The sequence below is a fragment of the Dendrobates tinctorius genome, unplaced genomic scaffold (assembly GCF_039654945.1).
Source record: "Dendrobates tinctorius isolate UK_male_01 unplaced genomic scaffold, ASM3965494v1 ptg000004l, whole genome shotgun sequence".
Lineage (NCBI taxonomy): Eukaryota > Metazoa > Chordata > Amphibia > Anura > Dendrobatidae > Dendrobates > Dendrobates tinctorius.
In genome coordinates this window covers 45,907,590-45,925,284 of record NW_027361672.1, presented here as the reverse complement: position 1 = coordinate 45,925,284, position 17,695 = coordinate 45,907,590, and the positions used below count along the sequence as shown (strand labels likewise).

At 50.5% G+C, this 17,695-nt stretch overlaps 1 protein-coding gene across 1 annotated transcript in view; it reads right to left on the bottom strand.

Moving 5' to 3' along the window:
* The window catches only part of LOC141083330 (uncharacterized), a 106,315-nt gene that overhangs the window by 83,751 nt on the left and 4,869 nt on the right, over positions 1–17,695 (bottom strand). The gene's annotated exons all lie outside the window — the stretch shown is intronic.

The following is a 17,695-nucleotide window of genomic DNA, read 5'->3' as shown; positions in this document are numbered from 1 at the left end:
CCCCCAAAAAAATGACATGGGGTCCCCCTATATTTTATAGCCATAAAGGCTATGCAGACAGCTGCGGGCTGATATTCATAGCCTAGGAAGGGGTCATGGATATTGGCCTCCCCCTGGCTACAAATACCAGCCCGCAGCCGCCCCAGAAATGGCGCATCTCTAAGGCTGGTTTCACAGCGCTTTTTAAGCGCACGCACGGCCGGGGGTAGCTCCGCCCCCGAGCCGGCTCTCTGCCCGGCGTGCCCGCCCCTTGCTTGTAGCGCCACCTCCTAGCGCACATCGGCGCACCCTATCTTTAGCATAGGGTGCGCAGATCGTGCGCAGGCCGTGCGCTAGTTGCGCTTTGACCTGCGCTGCGCACTTTTGACGGTGCGCCGTGCGCGCCAAAATTAAACTTCGGATTTCGGCGTGCTCGGCGCACCGTCAAAAGTGCGCAGCGCAGGTCAAAGCGCAACTAGCGCACGGCCTGCGCACGATCTGCACACCCTATGCTAAAGATAGGGTGCGCCGATCGCAGGCGCCGCTGTGCGCTAGGAGGCGGCGCTACAAGCAAGGGGCGGGCACGCCGGGCAGAGAGCCGGCTCGGGGGTGGAGCTACCCCCGGCCGTGCGTGCGCTTAAAAAGCGCTAATGTGAAACCAGCCTTAGATGCGCCTATTCTGGCACTTAGCTCCTCTCTTCCCAATCCCGTGTAGCGGTGGGACATGGGGTAATAAGGGGTTAATGTCAGCTTGCTATTGCAAGGTGACATTAAGCCCAGTTGATAATGGAAAGGCGTCAATAAGACACCTCTCCATTACTAATCCTATTGTACTAAAGGGTTAACAATACACACACACACACATAAGAATAAAGTATTTTAATGAAATAAAACAACACGTTTTTCATAGCTTTATTGCACGCCCACTTCCAAGTGACGCCCTCGGTCTCCTAGGATAAAAAGTAAAAAAATAAGCAAATCTTATACTCCCTGTCCGATGCAGTCCAATTAATAACGCATATCCCACAGCGATTTCCCCTATAGAACAGTGACATCAGGTGATGTCACTGCTCTATAGGCCTCCCAGTGATGAGCTGACAGGAAAAAATGCCTCCTGCAGTGCATCACTGAGGTTACCCGAGTTCAGGATCTCACTTTACAGCAATGCTGTGTGAGAATTAGGGTTACGGGACGCCTGTCATTTCATCGCTGGAGCCCCTGGAGAGCGGTCGCATCAGCTGATGTGGCCACTCTCCACGGGAGATCGTCATGGGACCCTCGTTATTAATTGGACTACAGCAGAAAGGTGAGTATAGGTTGGTTTATTATTTTATTTTTAATACAAGAGATCGAGGGCTTTGGGGAATTAGGTGATTGGTAAGTATGTACTCTATGTTATGTGTTGTATGTTATATGTATGTTCTGTATGGTTTTTTTTTTACATTCAACACATGAGCCGGATGATGGGACTACTACTGTCCCATCATTGGCTAATGTTGTCACTCGCTGTCAGGGTAGCAGGCACAGCCTGTGGGACTTTTAGTCCTATTGGACTATGTTGCATACAGACACAGCTCCAGCAACCCCTGCAGACCCCCCTGCACAGCACCGGCAACCCCCGATGACTCCCCCGCACAGCCCCGCAGACCCCCCGCAACCCCTGCAACCCCCGATGACCTCCCCAACCCCCACACAGCACCGGCAACCCCCGATGACCCTCCACAACCCCCGCACAACACTTGCAATCCTCGATGACCTCCTGCACAGAACTGGCAACCCCCGATAACCCCCCGCGTAGACACCACCCCACACACATAGCCCATACACCATACACGGATACAGTCACCGCCCACACACTATACACGCACACAGTCACCGCCCACACTCTATTCACGCACAGTCACCGCCCACACTCCACCCACACTCTTCCCCCCTCCCGATCTGCAGCATTTCATCCACAGCAAAACCGCAGATCTTTTCTAGACCTGCAGTTTTGCTGCGGATATGCCCGACTCAATGCAAGTCAATGGATGCAGAAACACTGCAGATCCGCACAAAGAATTGACGTGCTAAGGATGTGAACCCACAACTAAAAAAAAAAAATCCGCAGCATGTGCACAGCGTTTATCAGTTTAGGTTGAGCTGTACAACGCAGCAGAATCTGCTGCGGACTCGCAGGGTCAAATCCGCTGTGGATCTGCAGTAGAATCCGCACTGTGTGCACATACTATGATTCTCCAAGTCAGTACGAGTGCACAGATACCAAACATCGGGTTCTTTTCAGGAGCTGGGGCTGGGTGATGGATAGTTTTTTGCGTCATTAGCTGACTTTTTTATTGATACCATTTGGAGGTAGATACAATGTTTTTGCCTTGGGGGAAAAAAAAAAAAATCTGACATTTCGATTTTTCTCGTTATGCTATTTATCAATAAGATTTTAATAAATCAGATATTTATGAACACAGCAATACCAAACCTGTATTTTTTATTTTTCTCTATAAAGCTCTGCTGTTCTTGGATGCAAACCACACATTATTATTATTATTTATTTATATAGCGCCATTAATTCCATGGTGCTGCACATAAGAAGGGGGGTTACATAAATAGTAATAGATATCGTTAACAGTAAACAAATTTACAATGACAGACTGGTACAGAGGGGAGAGGACTCTGTCCTTGCGGACTTACATTCTACGCACATCCCTCTAATGTGACTGCAGATTTGTGAATCCTCACATTGCACGCACTGCAAGAATTCTCCAGTGCCGGGATGTCATGCAATTTGCATAATTCTGACCTTATTCCAATTAGACAGTGTCTGGCATCGCTCAATATACTTGCAATGAGTGAGGCTGTGCCCATCTAGTTGGCATGTGACCACGTGTAAACAAATTGCATACTTGCGGTCATGTGCCCGACACCGGAGAATCGTCACAGTCCACGCAATGTGAGAATTCACAAGGCTGAAGTCACATAGATTGCCTGCAGACTTTTACCCTAAGGTCGGACAACCCGTTTTAGGTGTTCACTACACAAATACGCTGCATCTGCTTGCCTATTACCGTATATACTCGTGCATAAGCCGACCCGTGTATAAGCCGGCTCCCCTAATTTTGCCCAAAAAAACTGGGAAAACTTATTGACTCGTGTATAAGCCTTGGGTGGAAAATGCATCAGCTACTGGTAAATTTCAAAAATAAAAATAGATAGATGCGCATATTCATGAGTTTAATGAGCGGTACCACGTGACCGCTGAAGGCAGGAAGGGAGACAGTGGAGAAGCGAGGCTGCAGAGTGCCAGGACGGGTATGATCTGTGACACCCCCGCCCCCCCCAGGTATATGACTTGTGTATAAGCCGAGAGGGGGACTTTCAGCCCAAAAAAATGGCTTGTACAGGAGTATGTACTCTTGGCTTATACAGGAGTATATATGGTAATCCTTGCTGATACTTGTGCCATCCGGCTGGTCCAGTTCTGCTGCATCAGCCTTTCTTGTCTGAGCTGCTCACCCTGACCTACAACTTAGGCTAGTTTCACACTTGCATTGGGCAGAGTTGCGGAGGGCTGCGTACTTCCTCCGTTGAGCCCCACCCACTTCCACACCTCTTCCATTCAGCTCTGCCTACGTCTGCATGCTTCCTGCGTACCTATTTTTAACATTGTGTACGCAGGCCATGCGGATGTATGCGGATGTATCTGCATGTGTCATTTTGACGCGCCCGCCGATCACAAAAAATGCAACATGTTGCGTTTTTGGCGCGACAAAACGATGCATGCGGATGCATCCGCATACATCCGCATGGCCTGCCTATAGCGCTTATTGAATAGCGGCATCAGGAACCCAGATACCTGGAGTGCTCCCGATGATCACCTGGTCGGCTCTGCAGGTGCATGTGTCCCGGCTGTTTCACTGTCACAACACATAAACGGAGAGCCCAACAAACAGGCTTTCCATACATGTGTTGTGACAGTGAAACAGCCGCAACACATGCAGCTGCGGAGTCGAACAGCTGATCATCGGGAGCGCTCCAGGTATCCGGGTGCCCGATGCAGCTATTCGCTCAACCCTAATTACAGGCAATTGAAAGTTGCTGTGAGGTGGAAGCAAGTGCTGGGTATAGAGAGTCTAGAAACAATAGATGGTGTCATGATAGGAAACTGGTGATTGTAAAGACCACATTATAGAAGGAACTAATAGTCGAAAACAGCGCTAGCCGTGTAAATGGAAAAATGCTCATTCATAGGATGACTGGATCGTTAAGGCTATGTTCACACTGAGCGTTTTTTTATGCTAATTTTCAGCTGCTTTTTACAGTACCAGCAAAGCCTATCAGATTTCAGAAGTCTCATGCACACACAGTGGTTTCTTTGGCATCAGGGTGTGTGCACACGTTGCGGATTCTGCTGCGTATCCGCAGCGGATTTGGCCCTGCAGATCCGCAGCAGTTTCTGCTGCATTATACAGTACCATTTTAGTCTATGTAAAAAGAAAAACGCAGTGCACACGTTGCGGATTTGCTGCGGTTTCAAAACCGCAGCATGTCAATTCTTTGTGTGGATTCCGCAGCGGTTTGACACCTGTTCCATGAGAGGTGTCAAACCGCAGGCTAAACCGCACTAAATCCGCAGATAAATCAGCAGAATCCGCAACGTGTGCACACACCCTCAGGATTTTGGGCTTTGCTGCGTTTTGTTTTTTTACATAGAGCATGTCACTTCTTTCAGCATTTTTTCACCCATTGACTTGAGTAGATGGTGAAAAAACGCTGCCAAAATGCAGATTTACTTTTTTTGCAGCATATTTGCTGCAGAAAAGTCAAGGACAGCAGGTTGACACAGGAGATGCAGGGTTTTTCAGTGGAACATCAGGCCCTAGTCACATCTCATACTCTCCCACAGAAAAAACTGACTGAGACTGTCCAGGCTGTGCAGGAAACCACACATCATGCTGCTAGTCGACCTGGGGATTCAGTTGATTTTGTGCACTCTTCCGAGCCTCAGGTTAAGCTTCCTGATACCTTTTCTGGTGTAAGAGATAAATTTCATGCGTTCAGGGAGAGTTGCAAATTATTTTTTTCTTTGAGACCTCGATCGTCTGGGGATGAGACTCAACGTGTAGGGATTATTATCTCCTTACTTAGGGAGGGTCCCCAATCTTGGGGTTTCTCGCTGTCCCCTTCTGCCCCTGAACGGATGTCGGTAGATGTTCTAGGGCCTCAAAAGAACCTATCTATGACGATCCGGACTGTGTCAGGGTGGCAGAGGACACTATTATGGGCCTGGTTCAAGGGAAGCGCTCAGCCGACTGGTACAGCTCCGAGTTCCGTCGATGGTCCACTGAAGTGTCCTCGGGTGACTCCACGCTGAGAGGTCTGTTCAGGTGTGGACTGGCGGATAATCTGAAGGACGTTCTGGCTCTCTATCCACCTCCCAGCTCATTGGCGGAAGCTATGACTCAGGCTATCCACATGGATTGGAGGCTGCGTGAGAGGTATCGCAAAGCAAGAGGTTCCATTGCTCTCTGCTGGTCCAATTGTTTTGCAGCTGTCTAAACCTATAGAGGTGGGGGTCGCCCACCTCAAGGAGGAGAGGAGACGGCGGTGGGAAGGAAAATTGTGTTTTTTTTGTGGAGATCCCAGACATTGTAAAAAGGACTGCTCCTCCTGTCCACCGACCAACAAGCGGCTGAGTCTGGGTGATTGTTGTGGAGGTCACCCAGGCTCTCAGGTACCTTTTTTCCATTTTTAAAAATTTTGTTGCAAGTGGAACTTTGTTGTGGGAGTGGCTCCACGTTCACTTCTGCCTTTGTGCATTGCAGGTTGTCCATTAACTTTATTAACTCTAACTCGGTGTCCAGGTGTAAGTTAGGGACAGTCAGGCTGGTGTTAGGCGTCGGGTTCCTGTCGCTGCACAGCAAGAATCCCGAGCCTTGCCTTCGGCGGTCTCCCAATCCTCTCCGGCCGAGGAGGAGGCTGCTCAGCAGACTCGTCGATCCCAGCGCTCTGCTCAGACTAGCACTGTGGGTTTGGTTGCTGCTGTCAACTCTGGTCCAGCTACAGCAATGCATGCTGGTGAGCAGCGAGCTACTCCAGGGACCAAGTCCTCCTTTCGGTCTACTGAGCATGCCCGTGGGACAATCTCTCATTGGAGATCGGAGGTCACATGCTCAGGTCCTTCTCCAGCTCGGATTGGACGATCAGGAAGGTCCCGGAAGGACGCTGCTATGAGGATTTGCATGGCCGCTCGGCCATGCGCTACTATAAGACAGTAATTGGTAGTGATGTGTGTGATGATGGATGCTTGTGAACCGCTAAATGACTTATTATGAAACCCCTTCCCTTTGATAGGCATGTTGGTATGGTTTAGAGTCCTGAGTCAGCGCCGAGCGGTGGCACTGCATAGCACCACAGTGCTTCCAGTTTCACACATTATGCCAGAGAGTGTCATCTGCACGAGACACCTCTGTACCGCATTCGCGGCATTGTCAGTCTCAACGGTGCTGTGCGCAGTTACTGCGCTTTCCAGCACTAAGCTTAGGCTGGCTAGTGGAATCCGCCAGGGCGGCGCTGTATGCACGCAGTGCGGTAACACAACTGTCGGCTGCACTCTGTGATTGCTAACAGGTCACAGCATTTCTCTAGGGTTAATCCCTGGCGCCGCGGTAGCGGTTCCCTAAGCCGTAGTCTGTGAGGTAACAAGCTTTGGTGTCTCTTTCTGTGGCTCTGTGCTGTAACAGAGTTCGCTCCTGCAAACATTGGGTCAGAGGTTACTCCGCCGGTGTTCAACTAGTGTCCGCCATTACCAAGCAGCAGTTTACCATCTCTGCACGGTGGACTCCGGGTTGCGATCGCACTTTAGTATATTTTATATTTAGTGCGATCCGCAACCCTAACAGTTGGAGACTCCTATCCATGTTGTTGCCATTGACAAAACACCGATGGCTAAGAATGGCATCAAATTTGTTTCAGAGGAGTTTCTCCTTTAAAGTGAGTTCCTTGCACTAGCAATGTACTTCATGCTTTGTTATGGACAAACTGCCTGCGGGACTGGTGTTGGGGTTCCCCTGGTTGCAATTACATAATCCTGTGATTAATTGGGAATCTCAGGACATTGTTAAATGGGGTCCCAATTGTTCTAAGAAACGTCTTGTTTCTGTATCGGTGTCATCCGTCGGTCTGGAGGGTATTCCGGAGTACCTGAAGGACTTTGAGGATGTGTTCTCCGAAAAGGAGGCTGAGGTTCTACCACCACACCGTCCATTCAATTGTGGTGTTGATTTTACTCCCGGTACCAAATTGCCCAAAGCCCGTCTGTACAATCTCTCCGCTCCTGAGCAGGCCACTATGAAGGAGTTTATCTCTGATAGCCTCCGTATGGGCCACAATTGGCCATTTGTCTCTCCTGTGGCGGCGGGGTTCTTTTGCATGAAGAAAAAGGATGGTGGTTTACGCCCATGCCTCGATTTTCGAGAACTTAATAAAATCACTATAAAAAACACTTATCCCCTTCCACTTATACCCGATGTGTACAATTGTCGGGGGCCAAGTGGTTCTCTAAGTTGGACCTCAGCGGGGCATACAATCTCATCCGTATGAGGGAGGGGGATGAGTGGAAAACTGCATTTCTCACCTCTGAGGGTCTGTTTGAGAATTTGGTTATGCCCTTTGGCCTGACTAACGCGCCAGCAGTATTTCAAAATTTCATGAATAATGTTTTCTCAGATTTTATTGGGTTTCATGGTAATTTATTTGGATGACATCCTTATATATTCTTCTGACAAGCATTCACATGTGCTACCTCCGTGTGGTTCTTCAGAGGATTAGGGGGAATTCACTATTTGCTAAACCAGAGACGTGTTCATTTTTTGCTCAGGAATTGTCCTTCCTAGGGGTCATTTTGTCTGCTGAGGGGTTTTGTATGGACCCTAGGAGAGTACAGGCTATTGTGGATTGAGTGCAACCCAGAGATCTCAAAGGTTTCCAGCGTTTTCTGGGTTTCGCCAATTATTATAGAAAATTCATTAAGGAGTTTTCCCAGATTCTCAAACCCCTCACAGATTTAACTCGTAAGGGGGCAGATCTTAAAAACTGGTCAGCTCCAGCTGTGGTGGCGTTTTCTTCCTTGAAAAACAGTTTCATGATCGCCCCTGTATTGGTTCAACCTGATTTGTCTAAACCATTTATCGTAGAGGTGGACGCCTCGGAGGTGGGAGTAGGGCTGTGTTGTCCCAGTGGCACACCACGTTGACTAACTTAAGGCCCTGTACCCTCCTTTTGTGAAAATTTTCCTCTGCTGAGAGGAATTATGATGTGGGTAACCATGAGCTATTGGCCATTAAATTGATGTTTAAATAATGGAGGCATTTTTTGGAGGGGGCTGTCCATCGTATCACTATCATTACGGATGGCAAGAACCTGTCGTACTTCGAGTCTGCCAAACGCCTGACTCTGAGACAGGCAAAGTGGTCACTTTTTTCCCCCGATTTCAGTTTTCTTTTACTTTCAGACCAGGGTCCAAGAATGTAGGGGCCTACAGGGCAGTGAGGAGAGCAGCTGTGGGCTTTTCAGATCATTGTCTAATTCATTTAATTCCAGCCTACAGGCAAAGGTTGAAAACATCCAAACCTACAGTTTATACAAAGAAGACATGGTCTGAAGAGGCAAAATTGCAACTACAAGCATGCTTTGAATGCACGGACTGGGAGGTATTCCAGGAAACATGCTCGGGTCTGGATGAATGGGTTGATGCAGTGTCCTCATATATCCGTTTTTGTGAAGACACGTTTATTCCATCCAAATCTGTCCACTTTCGGGGAAACAACAAGCCGTGGTTTACAAATAAAGTCAGGTTGATCCGTAAGAGAAAAGAGGAGGCTTATAAAGCAGGCGATATTACTGAATTCAAGAAACTTAGGAACTCGCTATCTAAAGAGATCAAGTTAGCCAAACACGAGTATGCAAAGATTCTGGAGGAAAGGTTCTCATCAAAAGATACTAGATCTGCATGGAGAGGATTAAGAGAGGTCACCCATTATAAAAGCCACCCCACTATAGTGAACCCCAGCAGAAGTCTGGCAGTAGAGTTAAATGAATTCTACTGTAGATTTGAGGCAAGCTCTACACACAGTGGCTATTCATCTCTAAGCTCCTCAGTCTGTTCATATAAAGATCATTCATTGTGCAACACCCAAGTAGTGATCTCCGAGGCAGAGGTGATACGCATCCTGAAGGGACTTAAGGTCAAAAAGGCACCTGGCCCTGATGGTGTATCTCCAATGTGTCTGAAAGTATGTGCTACCCAGCTTGCCCCTATACTGACAAATATATACAATGTGTCACTGAAAGAGTGCGTTGTACCTCAGTGTTGGAAAAGTTCCACAATTATTCCTGTCCCCAAGAAAGTGGGATCCTCTGAGTTGAACGACTATAGACCAGTAGCACTCACATCTGTAGCTATGAAAGTCTTCGAAAGAATTATGATGTCCCACCTGATAAAATTCACGCAGAAGCTATGGGACCCGCTTCAGTTTGCCTATAAGGAGAATCGTTCGGCAAACGACACTGTCAATCTGGCACTGAAGTACATTTTGGATCATACAGATGAACTGCACTCATACAGTCATGGCCAAAAGTATTGACACCCCTGCAATTCTGTCAGATAATATTCAGTTTCTTCCTGAAAATGATTGCAAACACAAATTCTTTGGTATTATTATCTTCATTTAATTTGTCTTAAATGAATTAACCCATGGACTATTTTTACTGACTTGTTGCTGATCCCGTGGACTGGGGGCATTACAATGGGGTCATCTACCTGGACTTACTGAAATGCTTGTATGGATACAAATAAAACTTGTTGCATCGTTAACCTGCCTAGGTGATTACTAACACCCACAACTCTAGATCTTCACACTCTGCTTTGCAACGAGAGATTCATGAGGCCCAATATCTTGCTCCTTCGTCCATACCTGATAACAAATTCTTTGTGCCTGTTCATTATCAGTTAAGGGTGCTTCGGGAGTTCCATGACTCAGCTCTGAGTGGGCATCCTGGAATCTCGGCCACACGTAAAGCCATTACTAGGTTGTTTTGGTGGCCTTCGTTGGCTTCTGACGTCACTGGGTTTGTGTCTTCCTGTGAAACGTGTGCTCGCGCTAAATCCTCTTGTAACCGGCCGGCCTGGGAATTGGTGCCACTGTCAATTCCAGATAGACCGTGGACTATTCTGTCCATGGATTTTATCACCGATCTTCCTCCCTCTAATGGTACAATTTCTGGAGGGCTTTTCTGTAAAAGGCTGGGTATCAGTCTGACCTTTTCATCGGCCTACCATCCCGAGACCAACGGTCAGACTGAAAAGACTAATCAGTCTTTGGAGGATATTGCGGTGTCTTGCTACTTCCAAACAGGACGATTGGTGCTCTGTGGTACCCATGGCAGAGTTTGCGTTCAATAATTGTGTGAATCAGTATACTGGTACTTCTCGGTTCTTCTGCAACTATGGGTTTCACTCTCACTTTGGTGAGTTCACCCGGCTGGATTCGGGGTGTCCAGGGGCTGATTCGGCCTTTTTGCAGTTGGGAGAGATCTGGGGGGAGGTTCAGAGAAACATTGGGGAGGCTCAGGGCAAGTATACATTTTTTGCGGATAAACGACGTTCTGTGGGGCCGGCCTACCAGGTGGGGGATAAGGTATGGTTATCCACCAAGAATATTAGATTTAGTATTCCTTCTGCTAAGTTGGGTCCCAAGTTTATTGGCCCTTATAGTTTAGAGGTAGTTAATCCTGTGGCCTTCCGCCTACGCTTGCCTCCGTCGTTGCGGATCCCCAATGTGTTCTATAAGGTGCTTCTGAAGCCGTCGGTGCCTTCCAATGGTGAGTCTCCCTTGCTCCCGTCGCCAGTTGTGGTAGATAGCCAGAGTATGAGGTAGAACGAGTGGTGGATTCTCGTATGCTCCGCCGTTCACTTCAGTACTTGGTCCATTGGAAAGGTTACGGTCCTGAGGACCGTTCGTGGGTGTCGGCGATTTCGGTCCATGCGGATCGGTTGGTCCAGGCCTTTTACGCTCGTTGTCCAGGGAAGCCTGGGGGTCCTGTGGCCCCCCTATTGAGAGAGGGGTACTGTCATGATCCAGTCCAGTTTGTTTTCTGCTGTCTTCTCTTTGGACTGGTCATGCGGGGGTTAATCCCCTCTGCCTCGTTCTGGAGCTGGCTGGGCTATTTCAGTCCTCTGCAGCCTGCGGGCCGGCGTCAGCTATACTGCAGGCTTCCAAGCTAGTGCCTCTGACCTGTATTCCTTTAGTGTTCCTTCTGCCCCCGATTACCTGGACTTGTGTATGACCTGGCTTGATCTCTGGACTCTGCTTCTGGTTTTTCCGTTTATGATACCACGCTTTCCGACTGGCTTCTGACCCACTTCCTTGTACCCTGACAATGGCTTACGTCTTACGTTTCTGATACCACGTTCCCAGTAGGTCCTGACTTCTCGCTCTTCCCTGACTACGCACTTGCTGTTTCCCTTGGTACTTCTGCTCCTGACAGTTGCTGACTTCGGCTAGTCTGACCACTCTTTCATTACCTGTGACACCTGTGCTGTGTGTGTGTGCAACCTGTCTTCCCTCTCCAGCACCCCCTGGTGGAGGTTGCGCTGTACTGCACTGCAGCAGCACGTTACACCAGCAGTTATCACATAGACACTTCTCTCATACGCGATTTTCACACTTACGGTCATGTGACAATGAGATTCTCTTCCTGCCTTTCAGATTTTCAGTTAACATTGAGAGAATTGGGGCGAGACTCCCGTCGGCACGTGGCTAAGGCTGGGGTCACACTTGTGAGTTTGATGCGAGTCTCTCACAGCAATAACCGGCACTGCAGCCGCACACTCTGGTCCTGGGAAGCAGTGCCAGGTATTGATGTGAGTTTCTCGCATCACACTCTCAAGTGTGCAAATCACATATGTGCTGGGGGTGGGGGCGCTAAACTGAATTCTTGCCCTGGGTGCCAGAAAACCTAGATACATCTCTGCTATTAGTCCTTGCCCATCGTTCCAGCTTATCTAGATCCTTCTGAGTCCTTTCTCTCTTCTCTAGTATTAGCTATCCCTTCTAGCTTTGCATTGTTTGCAAAATTGATTAGTTTCTCTAGATCACTTATAAAAATGTTGAACAACACTGGGCCAGGACAGAGCCTTGTGGTACCCCACTGGAAACACTCTTCCAATTGGATGTGCAACCAGTAATTACAATTCTTTGAGTACAAGCACTGAGACAGTTATGAATCCACCTAATCGTAGCCTTGTCAATCCCATACTTGGTCATTTTTTCAATAAGAATAGTATTAGAAACTTTATCAAATGCTTTGCTGAAGTCAATATACTATATCTGCCGCATTTCCCTGATCCACCCAGTCAGTGATTCCATCATAGAAGGAAATTAGTCTGGCATGACTTGTTTGGTACAAACCCTTGCTGACTCTGGTTACTGTATTCTTATCCTAGTACTTACATATATGCTGGCTCTGCAACTCAGAAATACACTGAGATGATAGTTTTCATTCATCCCATTGTATTATCTGAGCTGAGTGTGGATCCAATAAACCTCACAACACAGTAATCTCCCATGACCCAGAACTTCCCACAGCTGAGGGTTTGTGACGCTGTGCTCCCTCTGTGAAACAGTGCTTCCTCTGTGACGCCGCTCTCCCTCTGTGATGCCGTGCTCCCACTGTGACGCAGTGTTCCCCCTGTGATGCCATGCTCCCTCTGTGACTGTGCTATTCCTATGCCGTGCTCCCCCTGTGATGCTGTACTCCTGTGAAGCCATGCTCCCTCTGTGACGCAGTCCTCCCCTTGTCATGCCATGCTCCCTCTATGACCCAGTGCTCCCCCGATGATGCCATGCTCCCTCTATGACGCAGTGCTCCCCCGGTGATGCCATGCTCTTCTTATGCCATCTCCCCCTGTGATACTGTACTCCTCTGTGACGCCGTGTTCCCCCTGTGATACAGTGCTCCCTTTGACGCAGTGCTCTTCCTATGCCATCTCTCCCTGTGATGCCGTGTCCCCTCAATGACGCCATGCTCCCCCTGTGATGCTGTGCTCTTCCTATGCCGTGCTCCCCCTGTGACGGACGCCGTGCTCCCCCCAGTGATGCCGTGCTCCCTCTGTGACGCAATGCTCCCCCTGTGATGCAGTATGCCCTCTGTGACGCTGTGCTCTTCCTATGCTGTCTCCCCCTGTGATGCCTTGCTCCACCTATGATGCCGTAATCCTCTATGATGCCGTTATCCCCCTGTGATGTCGAACTCCTTTGTGACGCCGTGTTCTTCCTATGCTGTCTCCCTCAGTGACGCCTTGCTGCCCGTGATGCCGTACTACTGTGACTCCGTGCTCCTCTGTGATGCCGTGCTCTTCCTATGCCATGCTCCCCGTGATGCTGTACTCTTGTGAGGCCGTGCTCCCCCTGTGATGCAGTGCCCCCTGTGACGTCTCCCCGTGATGCTGTGTCCCCCTCAATGACGCCGTGCTCCTCCTGTGATGCTGTGCTCTTCCTATGCCATGCTCCCTCTGTGACACAGTGCTCCCCGTGATGCAGTGCTCTTCCTATGCCGTCTCCCCCTGTGATGCCGTGCTCCACCTATGATGCCGTAATCCTGTGATGCGGTTATCCCCCTGTGATGTCGAACTCCTCTGTTATGCCCTGCTCTTCCTATGCTGTCTCCCTCAGTGACACCGTGCTGCCGTACTACTGTGACTCCATGCTCTTCCTATGACATGCTCCCCCTGTGATGCCGTACTCCTCTGTGACGCCGTGCTCCCTGTGATGCCGTACTCCTCTGTGACGCAGTCCTCCCCTTGTGATGCCATGCTCTTCATATGCCGTACTCCCCCTTTTAACAATGTGCTCCATCTGTGATGCAGTGCTCCCCCTATGCCGTCTCCCCGAGATGCCTGTGCTCCCTCTGTGACTGTGCTCTTCCTATGCCGTGCTCCCCCTGTGATGCTGTACTCCTCTGTGATGCCATGCTGTGACGGACTCAGCTTCTGCTGAGCCGATTTTTTGAGTGGACCCTCTGGGTCATGGCACCCACCGAGGGCGAGCTGACCTTGAGGAACCACCCCCTATACAGGGAGTGTCAGGGGCAAGACCAAGGGGGTGAGCCACCACGACTGCTGGGACCAGACGGACGGCTCAGGGGGACACTATGTGAGTGTCTGACGACCAAGGAAGCAGGAAGCAAGACAAGACGTAAGTTCAAGGTATCTTCATTAAGACAACTTCAGGATAACATTCAGTGCAAAAACGTGAGAACAAGCAAACACGGCAAGGTGCGTGCATGGGCACGCCAAGGTCCATAGCATGGTACGTGCCAGGTGGCACGCCTGGGCACAGGCAAAGGCACAATGGCATCGGACTCCGGACAGCTGGCAACGATCGACATGATCAGGGCATCAGGCTGCGGACATCAGCTCCGGACATCAGGCCGCAGTCATCAGGCTTACGATCTCTGGCAGCGATCGGCAGGTTCCGGGCATCCGGCAGGCAAACCAGGGTTCAGACAAGGAGGCACAACACATCTCGAGGCATGGTGCGTGTTCGGGAACACGCCGAGGTCCAAGGCAGGATTCCAGGCAGGGTGCGTGCTATGGGCACACCAGGGTCCAGGACAAGGTGCGTGTGTAGGGGACACGCCAGGGTTCAAAGCAAGGTGCAAGGCAAGGTGCGTGTGTAGGGGACATTCCAGGGTTCAAAGCAAGGTGCAAGGCAAGGTGCGTGTGTAGGGGACACGCCAGGGTTCAGAGTTCAACAAACAAGACAGGGTGCGTGTGTAGAGACACGCCAAGGCACAAGGCAGTGTCCTGCGTGTGCCAAGGGGCACGCCAGGGTCAGGTTCAACATACAAGACAGGGTCCTGCGCGTGCAGAGGGGTACGCCAGGGTCAGGGTTCAAAGGCAGGGTGCGCGCTAGGAGCCACGCCAAGGTTTGAGGCAGGGTGCGCGCTAGGAGCCACGCTAAGGTTCGAGGCAGGGTGCGCGCTAGGAGCCACGCCAGGGTTCGAGGCAGGGTGCGTGCTAGGAGCCACGCCAGGGTTCGAGGCAGGGTGCGTGCTAGGAGCCACGCCAGGGTTCGAGGCAGGGTGCGTGCTAGGAGCCACGCCAGGGTTCGAGGCAGGAGACACACCTCACTGGCCAGTGCACACAGCTGAGGCTAGTTTCACACTAGCGTTTTTGAGCGCAGCGACGGCCTGCGCACGGCCGCCTCTAAGCCCCGCCCCCTGCCGCGCCTCCGCTGGTAGCTCCGCCTACCGACGCATGACGCTGCATGCGCCCTGCGTCCCCTATCTTTATCACTGGGGCGCAGGCCGTGCGCAGTATGCGTTTGGCGGCGCATGCACCTTTTTGACGGTGCGCCGGCGCAACCAAACTACAGCAGGTTGCGTTTGGCGCTGGTCGGCGCACCGTCTAAAGGACGCATGCGCCGCCAAATGCATGCTGCGCACGGCCTGCGCCCCCAGTGATAAAGATAGGGGACGCAGGGCGCATGCAGCGTCATGCGCCGGTAGGCGGAGCTACCGGCGGAGGCGCGGCAGGGGGCGGGGCTTAGCGGCGGCCGTGCGCAGGCCGTCGCTGCGCTCAAAAACGCTAGTGTGAAACTAGCCCGAGACACAAACACGCGGCATGACTAAGGCACAGGAGGCGGGCAAGGGGCAATCTGTCACGTATGCCTGTACTGTGTGACACGACCAACAGGTTGGTACTGAAACAACAAGAAGAGGGGAAGGGAAAACCAGACAGGGAAAGGAGAGGACAAAGCAAGGAGCGGAACCTAGACAGAAGCACAGAGCGGGGTCAGAGCGAGAAAAGGGCTAGCAGCGGAGCGTAGGCAGAAGCCTAGAGCCGGGTCAAGGGAGAACCTTGAGACCAGCGTGGAAATGTGAGCACCATAGGACAGAGTACGGAAAACCAGGCTGAGACAAGAAACATGAGAAGTACTACAAGGCTCAGAATAGCAAAGACCAGACATGGCGAAATGTTATGATTGAGTCACTGTAGGAGGCAAAAACAGAAATGCTAGCTAAGTCCAGAAAACCAGAGAAGTTGGCAGCTATCGGATTGCAGACCCCTGAACCTATCAACACAACTAGCAGTAGCCGTGGGGGGTTCCTACGATGCCCTAGACCCCTCGATCACAGCCGGAGAAATAGCTAGGCCTAAAGAAAGAAAGGGGAAAACTAAACTGCCCCAGAGCAGACCCCAAAGCAATAGGCAGCCCCCAATATATAATGACGGTAAAGCAAAATGAAAACACTAACACAGGCAGAAAGATAGACTGAGCAAAGAAAGAGCCCAATCTAGCTAGATAGAAAAGGACAGGAAGGCTGCTGTCTGCAATCCGTGAAAAACCCTATGAAAATAAGAGCCAACAGACTGACAATAAAAAGGCCCTGAAGACGCTAGGCTTCAAAAAAGCTATGTCAGTACTCAGGAATATTCTGAAGACAGAGCTACAGGCAAAAGGAAATTCAGCTCACCCCAGCAGGGAATGGCAGAATCCAGAAAAGCAAGGAAAACAAAAACAAAACACTAATGCAAACAGGCAAAGCAGAAAAACTTAGCTTAGAGGAGCAGGAATCAGACTGGTGTCCTAGAAGTCCACAGAGAAATCACCCGCAGAGCAGAAGGGCGTCGGCAGCCTTATATCCAGTCCGTGACTCCACTCAGCCAGTCATCCTCATCAAGTTCAGGTGCCTGATAATCAGGCTCATTACCTTCCTTCACCAGAATAGGGAGTTCACCAGACCTCAGTGACGAAGGGGAAAATGAACTCACAACAGCGAAACAGGCAAGGCAGAGCAAGGACACAACATGGCGAAAACAGGCTAAGGCAGAGAACAGCGGAAGTACTACAAGGCAAAGCAAGGCAAGGACAAACATGGCACGAGAGACAACACAGGACATGGCACGAGACAAGAGGCAGAGTACAAGCACAGAGCGTGTGCAGAGACGCACGACAGGGCAGAGTGCAGGGGCACAGAATACAAGGAGCGACCGAGCAGACCAAACAGCCATGCAGGGAAGCAACACAATAATCAGGCACTGACCATAGGGAGGGGCGGTCTGATATAGCACCATAGCACCAGTACTTCCGGGTCAGGACCAGGGAGGGACTTTGAGTTCAGATCCTCCAGGATCACAGAGAGCATTGCTAGAACAGCCTGGGTAGAACCATAGGAAAGGTCACATGATCAGGGGTCTCCAGGAATACAGCAGATTGCAGAATCAGAGCAGGACTGGATCATAGGAAGGGTCACATGATCAGGGGTTTCCAGGAATACAGCAGACTGCAGAGTCAGAGCAGGACTGGAACATAGGAAAGGTCATATGATCAGGGGTTTCCAGGAGTACAGCGGATTGCAGAGTCAGACAGATGGATGGTTACCTAGCAACGGCGTGCAGCCATGAGGTAAGGCGCGCATGCACACCGCTCCAGGCATCTTGCTGCATGACAGACATGGCGGACATGACACATGCTCCCTCTGTGACGCAGGCCTCCCCTTGTCATGCCATGTTCCCTCTATGATGCAGTGCTCCCCCGATGATGCCATCTCCCTCTATGACGCAGTGCTCCCCCGGTGACGCCATGCTCTTCTTATGCCATCTCCCCTTGCTCCCCGTGATGCTGTACTCCTCTGTGACGCCGTGTTCCACCTGTGA